This window comes from Penaeus vannamei, chromosome 19 (assembly GCF_042767895.1).
Source record: "Penaeus vannamei isolate JL-2024 chromosome 19, ASM4276789v1, whole genome shotgun sequence".
Classification (NCBI taxonomy): domain Eukaryota; kingdom Metazoa; phylum Arthropoda; class Malacostraca; order Decapoda; family Penaeidae; genus Penaeus; species Penaeus vannamei.
In genome coordinates, this window is record NC_091567.1 from 30,601,544 (window position 1) to 30,615,768 (window position 14,225).

A 14,225-nucleotide genomic window follows, 5' to 3' on the forward strand; every position below is an offset into this window, starting at 1 on the left:
CATGGCGTGTTGTTTGTGTTGTTTTCGCCAAAATTTCTCAGCCTTTTTTCTGTGTGTGTGTGTGTGTGGGACAGAAGCTATGACTCGTCTAAATTATCACAATTCAATACACAGGTATTCAACAATTACTTTAATCCATTTATCAAGCCTTACAATAGATGATGTCAGGGTAAAACTCGACTTTTTATACCAACACTGAACCAACAGTCAACACTTGTCTTATGTGAAGTTGCCTAAATAAGAACTTTTTGATTTTCCCCTAAATGCATTGGTAACATTTAAGCAAACAAACCATTTATAAATGATTATCAAATTTTACTCTAATTGTTATAACACTAAATTTTGCTATCTCTATATGCCTTTAAAAATATAAAAATATGAGCACAAACTTTTCAGTAGATTCCATGCATCATTACAATTAAAACCAATGCACCTTTTTAAATGTCGAATAAATAACGATCTCGACACACACACACACACACACACACACACACACACACACACACACACACACACACACACTCACACACACACATATATATGTGTGTGTGTATGTGTGAATGTTTGTGTGTATGTATAGATAGATAGATACGATATATATCGATATATATAGATATAGATAAAACAAAGATGGGCAGTATTGCGATACATGCTTTGGAGCTGCATATCGATCGATACTTTTATACTGGTATCAGCGTGTCTTTAGCTTTTCCATAATCGTTTTATCGGGAACACATTTTTTCTGAAAATATATCGAAGAAACGATATCCATGCACGTGCATTAAAGATTTGAAAGTCAACTTATTAATAGCAAAATGACACACCTCGTTATTTTCTTTCTTTCTCTGTCTAGCTACCTATCCATCTCTCTCCTTGTCTCTTCTCTGTGTGACTCTCTCTCTTTCATTTCTGTGGCCTTTCGTCGGTCTGTCTCTCTTTGTGACTCTGTTTGTCTATCTGTCTGTCTGCTTGTCTCTCTCTGACTCTCTGTCTGCGTTTGTCTATCTGTCTCTATTTATCTATCTATCTCTCGCTGTCTCTCTCTGTCCGTCTGTCATGTATTGATATTGGCATCACTTTCATTGTCTACGAAGAATAGATCTATCGGAATCTCTTCAGACAAATTTTCAGTGTCGATATATCGGTGTCGCATTAGACAATTCTGTATATCGATGTCCCTCTATATCTATAAACACATATACAAACGTAAACAAGCACTTAGTTGTACACAAACAGGTGGTAAGGTGCATAGACATTTACTTGTGCTCACACAGGCACTCATATCTACGCTCATTGGTGTTGAATACACACACAGGTGCCCGCATGTATTCCTATGCACACCGACGGCCAGAGGCATACACACAGGTGGGAAGAGTCGCGCCCATTTTAAAATCACGTTCACCCTGCTGCTTCTACTACTGTTGAGGCTGCTGCTGCTGCTACCACCACCCCCACCACCACTACTAGTACTATTACTGCTGCTGGAGCTGTTACAACTCCTACCGCTATTATCCTGTTACAATTACTGTTGTCACTACTACTATCGTTAGTATTGTTGTTATTTGAATGAATGAAATTAAGGCATGGCCGTGTCCACTAAAGGCAAGGAGGCTGTGAGGTACACACCACACCATGCTCTTTGCATCGCTACCGCATACTAGTGTAAGGCAAGCGTCGTACCGCGTTGCATCGCATTAATAGTCAAGTCTTCCCTGTGGCTCAGCAACTTCAGCCGTGTTTTCTCTGTAGTTCCCTTCCCTCCTACAGGTAGCGCCACATGGGCAATCTTCATTTGTTAGCGAGTTTATAATTCATTCAACTAGTAAATAAATAGCGATCTAAATGGCAACACGGGTCGATCGGGAACCTAAACTAGATTTAACTAAGCAACGCCATCAGCCAATGTCCCATATAAATCCGTGGAAAGAGGGGAGGATTATGACCTAGAGCGATTACTTGCTGAGCTATTAATGGTAAATGTATTATATAAAGATAAAACAAACTTACATAGAGATAAACCTATAATTGCTAGCACATGGAAAGTCATAATAAATGTATTAAAATTCAATACGCAAAAAAGGTCGTGTGGGATTATATTTACATTTAACCGTCATCGATACACTACAATCCAGTTCGTTCATGTTCTGCTGGGTTTGCAAATTCTAAGTGCAAGTATTTTTATCTAACATCATTTCCTTTATCAACGCTGCTTCAAACTACGTTTCATCTAATCCAGTAGCACAAAAAAGAAGTCTCTAACTCATCACTGTTTAGCATCTAAAATATCGCTTTTCCATGCACTTGTAACCGAGTAGAATAGGAATGAACCAACGAGAACTGGAGTGAATGATCATGAATATCTTTACGGCGCAAGATATGTATTTGACCGCTTTCACTCATATCTTCCTATGGAATTCATATATTTCTGACAAAGACATCGACACCGGTCAAAGACAACTCTTGCACTGTGAAGCTATTCATTATCATTCATACCAGTTTGTGTTAAATCTCTGTACCTCTATTAATCATATCCATGGCATATAATTCTGTCTCTTCTGATATCCCAAAACCGGGACCAAAGAGGAATTGGAGTGAGAAAAAAATTCTATATTTGATGACAACTTCGATAAAGAATGCATATCCCTTACGGATAACAAATGCACATTAAATATCATACACAGATATTTTTTCAGCCAACCTGTGGTGCATATACTACCGGTGTTACATTTGCCTTGTTCACCTTATGCAGTGTACCGCACTGAATATGTTGTCATAACTCTACCTAGGCAACCGTCATTCCTCTACCTGTGAAACTACTCTCATTCAATATCAGTTAATTTTCATTTTTGCTTGTTTGAAGAAAAAAATATCATACAAACACTAATGTATAATTTATGGAATTGATCATGTCCGTATTGGCATAACGGTATGTAATAATGACGTGGGCATCTATCTATATCTATCAATATATACATATATACATACATACATACACAATCACACACACACACACACACACACACACACACACACACACACACACACACACACATATATATATATATATATATATATATATATATATATATATATATATATATATATATATATATATAGAAGTGGTTATAGAAACGGAAAAATTCCGTGCCGCTTAGCCCGAAAATCACCATATGGAAGCGCATCCGTTTCTCTATCTGCAGAAAATCTCTGCACGGACGGACAACCGGAACACTTCCTCGAATTGCGATGAGGTCGTCGAACGCGGCCGAGTACTTCCGAAGAAAACCTGAACAAGGCTGCGGTTCCCGATGGTGGTAGTTCGCCCGAGCAACAAGAAAATGCATTAGCACACATTTGAAGATTTCCTAATGAAGCTTGAAGAGTTTCAGAAGGCGCATTTGTTCGTGTTTACACTAAGGGATGCCAGAACCGTTCATAAAGCGCATTTGAATTAGAGAAGGGCAACGTAACAAAGCAGATGCAAGTATGGCGGTGCATCCAAAAGCAAAGGAACCGGGGTGCGGCCAAGCCAGAGGTGTGTGATCCTGTATATGTAGGTAGCTAGGGGACGGATTTAGAATCTACGATCGCTGTCCAAAAGAAGCCATTCGTTGACGGAAAAAAGCCGCAGTGGATTATGGATTTCCATTGTGTGCCACAGATTTGCGTCACTACCGATCGGGGATTCTAAATCTTAGCCATTTTTGTAGCACCATCATCATGTTTAGCTAGTATACACTGCCTCGTGGCCTTGTATGACCTCTGTAGGTTCGGTTCGGTTAGCCTAAACAAATCCGTGCCCTCCCCTCCTCCTATCCCTCCCCTTCCCCTCTCCTCCTCCTTTCCCTCCCCTCCCCTCCTCCTTTTCCTCCCCTCCCCCTTTCCCTGGGAAAGCGACAGCCTCCTCGCTTCCCACATCCTTCGTCTCCTCCCTTATGCCGGTCACCCGTCACATAGACCGCCTGATCCTTCGACCTGGTCTGACCTCCCTTCGCTTCCGTTCTCCTGTCCTCACCTGCCCCGTGGTTCCCGAGTGCTTCTCCTCCTTTCCCTCTTATACCGCTTACTCTCCCTTTGTCACAGGACCACACACAGGTCCTCTCCCCTGTGGTGTACACACTTCACAGGCCCTCTCCCCTGTGGTGTACAGAGAGATCACCCAACTGGCGAGGCATTATTGTCACCCACTTGGCGTGATCCTCCAGAGCAAAAGCCACCAGACTTGAGCTTGATTTTGATACTCTTTGACAACAAACTACACAGAGAGCTCCGCCAATTTCTCGTGGTTCGCCGCGACAATTGGCCAGGCCTTCTCTTGTAGTAAGTGCCCCACTACCGCTCCCTTGGAGAGCGAGGTTACAAACCAGGTCTGGACCCACTGGTCCTGGACATAGTTTATGGCCACACACCAAGGGTGACTTTTCGGTGCCCAACTCTTGCCCCCTCCTTCTGACTTCCTGGTGCAGCCTGGGCCTGCGGGAAACGTTGATTTCCAACATTCGCCTGGGCTGCGGTGACGTGATCACACCCCCCTTGTAGCCCACCCAGGGGGATCTCCTGTCCTGTGGTGCTGAAGGGTCGAGTGTAGGGATCAGAGCTTTTTTTGAGGCCCTTCTTAAGACCTCACCCAGAGAGTAGGTATAAAGATAATCTCCGAAAGGGGACCAATCTGTTTCCAACTCTCTAAATGACCACAAAATGAATCAGACCATGGCAGTCACCCTGGAGCCTTTCAAGGCTGCAGGGGGGCGAAAGAAAACCCAAAAGCAGGCCGAACGTGTCCGGCCTGCTGAACCGAGCAAGGACAAGACAGAAACACCAAACACAAAGTCTGCCCATGCACACCAGACTGAGGGAAACCTGAACTCCCCTCAGAACTCCCTCAGTCAAGAAGGGGCTCCAGCTGAACCAGCCAAAACAGCTGCCCCCACTTCTAAAGGCCTTAAACCTCTGCAAAGGGGAGGCGTGAAGCGACGAAGGGTGGGAACTGACTCTGAAGAAGAGGCAGAGCACACCCCAAGTCGACTAACGCGGTTTAAGGTACCAAAAAACCCTGAAGACTTCGACAATGCATACCAGCTGGTAAGGGCATTGGAGTAGGAAAGAAACGTAAGACTATCAATCCGAATCTCTAGAGATGAGGGCATGATCATTGCCCCCAAAGACAAAGCCACCATGAACTTCCTGCAGGAAATCAAGGTGCTAAAAGACGGGAGAAAGGTGTGTATCTCACCACTGACCTCCAAAGAGAAAAAGTCCAAGATGGTGCTACTTGGCTTTCCACTAAGGTTCGACGTGGAAGTGATCACGTCTCTCCCACAAGTGGTGGAGGCTTCCCGCATGACCAAAGGGAAGTCTCCAACCAGGCAAGTCCTGGTTATCCTCAAGGGAGCCCCAATCACCACCCTTGATCTGGGTAACTGGGGCTCATACAAGCTCAGGACATAAGTGCCAAAGCCCTTGAGGTGTTTCACGTGCCAGAAAATTGGGCATCACCAGGCCAACTGCAAGGCCAAAGCCAAATGTGGTGTATGCAGCGAGGCACACGAAACCGGTGTGTATAAAGGCACACAAAGATGGCCAGAAGGACACAACAGTCAAGTGTCCAAACTGTGCCAAAAAACATCATGCCTGGAGCCTGGCTTGCTCTGTCAGGAAACAGGCAGTGATTAAACAGCAGGAGCTAGCCAAAAAGCGTCCTGACTTTGTCCCTGCGCTCCCAGGCACCTATGTTTGGGGCAAAAACAAAAAACAAAATAAAAAAGAAAAGACTCCCCGACCTCCTAAGAGGAAGGTGTTGCCCCCACAGCGAAAATTGGATACCTCTAACAGAGAGGAATTCCCCAAGCTTGCTAGTGGCAAAACCACAAAAAAGAACCAAAGGGAAAAAGGTTCAAAGTCCACAGCAATGGTCCCCCCCAGTAGATGATAATCTTTTCTTTGACGAGAAAGATATGACTCTCCTGTTGAGTGCTGTAGTTTCTGCAGTAGCAACAGCCTTGGGGAGGACCAGTGAGGAGGCGGAGAAAGCAGTGCAGGTCGCAATGACGGCTATGACCCAAACTGTGGCAGCTCTGAAGGGAAGGAAGCTAGAAGCTTCCAAACCGATAACGAGCAGCGCTCCCCTCCCTAAATCCTTGGATGGCAGGCTAGCTTCGAGAGAAACATTACATAAAACCCCAACTAGTCTGTCAGGACAGGCTGAAACTGTGCAGCAGGCCGAGTCTGTACAGCCAAAGTCTCGTCCCCTGACCCGAGGTGGCACTTCCAACCTAGGCCCTACACCCCTCGGTAGAGCCTTAACCGGAGTGTCTGACTTAGAGGAAGTTGTACAATCCTCAATCAATGAGGATCTGTATTTATCTGATGCCACATCTGAAGCTGAAGCAAGTGACACTGAGTAACCATCATGGCACACAATCTAAGCATACTGCAGTGGAATATCTGTAGCTATGAAAGCAAGAACTCCTTTCTCCAGTCAATTGTGCGAGCAAGGAGCATTGACGTCGTCATGCTCCAGGAGACACTAACTATGGGATCCGTGTGCTTCTCAGGATATCATGCCTTCACCACTCCAAACCTGGATGGTGCTAGAGGCCTGATGACCCTGGTAAAAGAAGCTATCCCGTGCTCCCTAATAGCCAACCCGCCGCACTGTGGTGATGGTGTTGAATCTCTTTCTGTTGAGATTCAGCTACCTGGGGACCCTATAAAAATATACAATATTTATAGCAAACCACTGTGTGAGAGCTTAGATCTAAACCAGGTCTGTGCTACTGCAGCACAAGACCGAGTGATCATAGGGGGAGACTTCAATACACACATGGCCATGCTGAATCCCCGCAAAAGGACGAACGCGGCAGGCATTCACAAAGCAGAAGTGCTTGAGACATTCCCTGAGATCGCTCTCCTCAACACCAAAGAACTAACACATGTGAAGGGAGGGGTCCTAGACCTCACCTTTGCCACTACAACAGTGGTGGAGAGAATTCAGTGGTGTGTCGATGATACGGTTACTAGTGATCACTACGGCATAGTCACCACACTAATGGATGCAGGTCCAGCCCAAAGACCACATCACATTCCTAAATGGAAAACAGACAAGGCCAACTGGTTTGCCTTCCAGGAAGGCTTGGCTCGATGTCTGAAAGACAATGAACCCAATAACAATAATGAAAACGTGGATGTGCTAGAGGCAAGGCTAATACAGGCCATAAACCAGGCAGCCTCACAAACCATCCCCAAAACTCGCCCATGGTCCACAACTCACAAAGACGCCTGGTACTATAATGACGAGATCAAAGAGGTCAACCACAGGGTTAATATGTGTAGAAAAACTTCCGACGGCAAAGATCTCCCGACAATCTGGCCCTGTTGAGGGAAGCTGTCGTGGATGCCAAGGAAACTGCCAACAGAGTAAGGCAGGAAAAATGGCTGGAATGGTGCCAAACTTTTGGGCACCAGACCAGCCGTACAGAGTTGTGGAAACGGGTCAGGCAAGTGACAAGCCGCCAAGCCCCGAAATGCACTCATCATGACCCACAATCAGAGGCTAACAGATTGGTGCTTGAGTTCTCTGCCAGAACCAGCACCAACAATCTGCTTCCAATGATGAGAGAAAAACAACAAAACTTAAATCCAGAAAGACTTGCTCTCATAAGAGACAAGGCACTCGAAGCTGATGAAACGGATGCCTTGTTCTCTCTTAGGGAACTAAGAAAATCATACAAATCCAGTTCTGGGTCAGCACCGGGGTCTGATGGGATCTCTCACCCCATCATTTCGCATCTAGGCCTTGCAGAACTTGAATTCTTGCAGGTTATCAACAAATCCTGGCAAACAGCCACGGTGCCCCAGAGCTGGAAACAAGCCACAATAGTTCCCATCCCAAAACCAAAGGAGCCTGGCAAGTACCGTCCCATCTCTCTTCTCAGCTGCCTGGGTAAAACAGCTGAGAAGATGGTACTCAACAGGCTCCGATGGAAAACGGGTCCCCCCCATGAACACCTGCACGGGTTCACAAGGGGTAAGAGCACTGTTCATAGCATTTCCACACTCTTAAGCACAATCTGCTCCTCGCCCGCCGTGGTTGTCTTCCTTGACCTGGAGAAGGCTTTTGAGTTGGCAAGTCCGCTTGCCATTCAAGAGACCCTAATCCACAAAGGAGTCAAAGGCAGACTCTTGGTCTGGATAGCTGACTATTTTAAAAATAGATCAGCAAATGTCAAATTTCAAGGCCACCTCTCACAGCACATGCCACTTGAAAATGGAAATCCTCAGGGAGAGGTTCTTAGTCCAGCCCTGTTTAATACCCTCATGTCCAACATACTTGACATTCACCTACCAGAGGGATGCAAGATCATCTCTTATGCAGATGACTTGGCAATCATAGCCTCTGGCAATCACTGCCCTACTAGAGCTCAGCATTGTCTCAACCTGGTGTCCGAAGAGTGTTGTAGGACGGGTCTAAAAATATCAGCAGCAAAATCCAAAGCAATGGCACTGAGAACCAATTTTCCAGAACAAAATACTCACTATACAGGGTATGGATCTGGAATGGGTAAAGGACTATCTATACCTTGGTGTATGGATAGGACACACACTCACTTTCAAAAAGGAGATCCAATACCTGCTTGACAGAACCAAGGAAAGACTGTCAGTCATGAAAGTCATGACAGGGAGACACATAGGAGCAGGACACAAAGTACTAAGATCATTCTATGTACATGCTGTCCGTCCTATTATTGACTATGCATCTGTCGCCCTCATTGCTTCCAGCACAACATTAAAAGAAAAACTGGAAACAATACAAAACGAAGCAGCTAGGATAATTCTAGGTGCACCTAAGTGGACAAAGGTCATCAATCTCCTCATTGAAGCTGATTTACCGTCCATGGACACTAGAATAGATCTAATGGCAGCACAGTTCCTTTCCAAGATCCTGCAGGCACCCACACACTCCTATCTAAGACAAAGAGTTCTCAGACGCCTACAAGATTACCAGTTGTTTGCGGACAATTCCTGGCTCACACACACAGCCAGAGTTTTGATACGCTTTCAGCTAAAAGATTCATTGCTTGCCAAGGGTATGGACTCCCCTCACCCTGATTACAAAGAACCCCCGCCGTAGGCAAACGAAATGATCGAATTCTCAATTCTAAATCTCACAATGAGAAAAGATCAATATTCCATGCCTAGCCTAAAGGCACAAGCACAAAGGGTCATTGAACAAATAACTCCGCCGGGTAGTATAACTTACTACACAGACGGATCCGTGGATCCAATAAACCATACTGCAGGCGCCGGCTTTGCAACAAAGGATACCACAGCATCCATTAGGGTCACTGACAATGCCTCAATGCTTCAGGCTGAAACGGTTGCGATCATGGAAACATTGACACACGCGTCCCTGAGGGGAGGGCACGTTGTCATTCATACAGATTCAAGAGCAACTATTGACAGCTTACAGCATAGCATGGCCCCAGATAACATCTACCTATTGACAACAGTACTAAACATAGCCCAAAGAATCCTTAGTCAAGGTAGAATCATCATAAACTGGCATACAAGGGAACGAGCTTGCTGATAAACTAGCCGAAAAGGGCAGGGTTATGCCCCCATCCTCCATGATCGTCAAACCCAGCCGAAGGGGACTAAGCCAAGGTACCAAAGCTGGTCCACAGCCTGTCCTCTCGCACTCACCATCAGCAGCTTCTCGACGACGCATACCGAGACCTGATTGGTTGACCACGGACACCTCACGGCTCGACTATTGGACTGCAGGCTCCTCTCGTTCCCGGGTAGCAAGCCGAGCAAGACACAGCAAGCAGCAACTAGGCCTACCCAGGCCTTAGCCGACGGGTGAGCCGCCCCGGCTCTCCCCAGCGATCTCCAGCATACCAGCCATACCTGTGGGCACACACACCCACACCCAAAAGCTCCTCAAAGAGATGATTGACACCAGTCTATGGCGGATACCAAATCCATTGCCATAACATTACTTGCAGAATTGTGTACACACAATTTCTGAGGCAGGGACCACCCACCACAGCCGCTGGGCTGGTAAAAAGGGTGTGCAACATGCTTTCTCCGTGGCAGCTGGATCGCTTGCTTGCAATCCAGCCACCGCGATAAGCATGCAGTTCAAAGAAAACATCTGAGTTAACTAGAAATAGTTAACACAGGCCGGGCCACTCCAGAGAAAAGGCCCGGGTGAAGCATGACTTCGCAAATCTAACTGAACTGAACTGATTGCCTCTTCAGTAGAGGGGCATACCTGGATCTTATAGGTTCAAGGTTTTTCGTTGTTGTCATCGTGGATGCTGAAGAGATTGATACCCCCACGACGGACAAGACGATTGGCCCTTGGTGTAACTGCTTTGGGTGCAGTTACGCAATACCTGCTTTGGGCTCGTGCTTTTAATTACAAGCCTTGATGTGCAAGTAATTAAAAGCACGCAGCACAGTGGCAGCCAATAGTTTCACTGCGAAGTGTTCGGCCGAACAATTAAGGGCTCACGCCCGTTCGGCAGGGTTCCGACCCCGACCGGCCTTCCCACATAGAGACAGTTGGCTACCCTGTGTGCCTCACCTTTTTTTTTATACCACTTCCACCTTTCATCGTTCAGTTAATTAGCTCTGCTAGCCTCCCCTCTACCCATCATTCATCACCCTCGCTATGGTGTAACCCATGGGTCACGTTATCAAATTAGCGTATACTGGGGAGCCTGTCTCTTGCGAGGAGGCTCTCCAGAACATCTTCATCATCACTGAGGTGGCAGTCACACACCTCTTTAAGGTCCATAATGGCTTCAAAGTGACAGTTGCCAAACCTGAACACCTGACCCCATTTCTTTCGGCCGACGGCCAAAGAAAGCTCAAAGATCATGGCTTTTCACCTGTTCCCTCCCCCGAGATCGTGGCGAAAAAGATCGACAAGACGATCCCCCCACGATTGTGCGAGTCCATCTGCCAGGTTTCCGTCAAGAACGGTGTCACTGTTCTCGACGTCTACAAGCCGCCCGAGTCTCATCCCCTGAGGAAGCCCAGAAACTTCTCTCACGGGGACTCATGATGTTCAATACATCGGTCCCCACCTACAACTTGGAACCCGAATGCTTCATTCACATCGACCAATGCTTAAACTGCTACCGCTTTCATCACAAAAAACACCAATGCACACACCCCCAGAGATGCTCTCGGTGCGCCGGCGACGGTCATTTCTTCGCCAGGTGCACTGAAACCATCAAATGCTGCAACTGCGAGGGATCGCATGTCGCAGTTAGTGGATCCTGCCCTAAACAGAAGGAAATACTTAAGGCACAGCGAGCTGAGCTCCGTCAAGACAATAACACTGTCCCTTCCTACGCAACAACAGCTGCTACACAACCTGCTCAGACCAGCACACCCAGACGACCCACGACTTCCTCTCGGACAACTCTGCCCACACAACCCCAAACAAGCACCCTCACACCTTACACAAACCCAAAAATCTAAGCCATATTACACGTAAGCCTCATTGCTGCCAAATACAACGCAAAAAGAATCGCAAACATTGTCCCTATTATGCTCCAAAGAAACGGCTTCCCCAGCATTGTTGTCCCTGAGGAAATCTTTGAAGACGAAAACCTATACATCCCTGAGTACACCACAACAAACACAGAAACCACAGGAAATGAGGTAACAGACACTCACCCAGAGCCTCATTCTTCCTCACAACACCGACACCTTGTTTTGCAACCTCAGCCACAACGAAGACATAAAGAAACAGCACAGGCACGCCATACTACAAATACCACTGATCACAAACGCAAACAAACCACACCACCATCCACGCACACCAAGAAAGACAAAAAGGATCCTCCTGTCCCTCAAGCTCGTCGTCGTAGATTGGATGACATCATTCTTGACTCCGACAGTAGCGACTCCGACATCGATGTTGAGGGGGTTCTCGAGGCCGGGCTTGGGCTCTCGGCTGGAACCATGCTCCCTGCCAGGGGACCCCTGGGACAGCGCGGGAGCATCGGGAATTAGTCCGCTGATTCCCAGGACTTCCGCGCCGGTTCACAGGACTCCCTGCCTGACCTCGAGGAGTCGTCGATCGCGCATCGATCGCGGAGCCGCTACAGGGTTCAGGTTACGCCACGCAAGGTAAACCCAGGTAGAATGGGTGTACCTTGAGTGACTAACTGACGACCGACCGAGCCGGCGCGGGTTCTTCTATCTCGGTGGAGGACCCCGTGTTGGCTAGGTCGATCTAGATGCGCAATCCCACGCACGAAAAACTCTCTCCTTCACACACAGACACTCTACTCTCACAAACAGCAGACACTAACAAACACAAACTCTAGCTTGTTCTGATTGAATGAAGCACTCAGACAGTTCCCTGTAGTAGGTCGTGACCGATCTATTGCACGTCTGAACTCCGCGAGGAAGCCTCTCGCTTCCTCCTTAACATCATGTGGGGTAAGTTGGCCTGTAGACAGACCAACATACTCCGTGCTTGACTCACCACTGGCTGGATGGACTCACTCTCCATCCTTCGTTCCGGCTCTTTCTTTGGCATGGGACAGGGAATGATGCAGTTTTCGAGTTTTGCTGCATCACTTTGAAGCCACCTTCTACTCATTCCTTTCGAATTTCCCCTTCCCCTATCCACTCGTTTTGTTCAGTTGTTCTCGTGTTCTCTTTCTGTCTGTTCACTTGTTTTTGTTGTTTTGTTTTTTGTGGTCCTGTACCTTTTTAATCTCCTTAATAAAGTAATCTCCCCCAGGTGCTGCCCTCTCTTATCCCCGTTTTTAAATACCTTCACCTCGTCTCCTGACGCTTGTGACCGCCACCTCACCCCTCACCCTCACTCATACCATATCCTTGCCATAGCGTTGACCCTCATCCTTATCCTTACCCTGACATCCCACTGGTTTCGGTTTCCGACACGTGGCGCTTGCTGCTAGTACTCGTGCCAGGACCACAAACACTTTAGCATAAGAGTTTGTGCGAGCCGAGGAAAGAAGCGTCACGGCCAGTGGAGTTAACCAAATCGTGGTGAGGCCGCCCGAGCCGCGCCCCTCCGGACCTGTGGCCGAGGGAGAGAAATCTCCACTTGACCCGGGCGGGAGGGGCCAGCCTCTGTGTGGCCTCACTCGAGCTTCATCCTGCTTCAGCGGTGATGGTTAGCCGAGGGACAGCTTTAGAGCCACGGTCGAGAGGCCGTGGCTCCGAGCATACCGTAGATGGCGCCAAAAACCTACATCGGGCGTTTGTATTTTCCTTTGCGATAGATGCAGCTCCCATGATTCTCCATTTGTGTTTATCTAATCCTTCCAATTCGGCAGATATCCAACTTCACGTCAGCTCGATGTTAGCTGAGCCTGCAGTTGAAGCCACGTCCAGCATGCCTTATCGCATATTTTGTACGGTATGCGATATGCACTATTGGGATTGTTTTTAATCTGCTTTCTTTCTCGTATTCTGCCATGTGTGTATTTACCGGCTGTGCTGGCGACTTTCACTGTACTGCAAAAGTATTTGCTAATCGCCTAGGAAAAGTTACATTGTAATATAAACACGCACACACACACACACACACACATATATGTATGTGTGTGTCTGTACCCTGTAATTTCTTCAATGCATGTATTTTTGACAAGGATGTACCGGTGAAATACATCTCCTGTATTGTGAAGATGTTCATTCTCATTTATACATTGTATATATATATATATATATATATATATATATATATATATATATATATATTGTAACAAGACCACCAAACATCACAGACGTATGAATGAAATAATGAGTGAGTGTTAGTTTCCGAGTGAGTGGAAGTTACGGAAAAAGGTCGTGCCTTGTGTGTGACACGACCAATCAACTGAGTCTCTGTGAGGACATGCTAGGTCAGCACCGTCTGAGGGGAGGGTACAGGGCGCCGGCTGCCCGGGGCGTGCTCGTCTGTATGTGACTATATCCTTCCGCGTGAAAGCATACAACAGCGTAACTATATTATTATAGTACATATATATCCCATACAGCCATTGTTCTCTATTCATTTGTATTGATAGATATCTAAGTAAATAGAAACTGCTAAGAGCATTTCATTTACTTCACTTAAATATAGTAATAAGGAGTGATCTGCGGCTCGTACCTATGGGAGGTGCAATTCGCCAACAGTAACACTTTCAGACCGAACATATATTTCAGAGTGAACTTATAGTAATTGT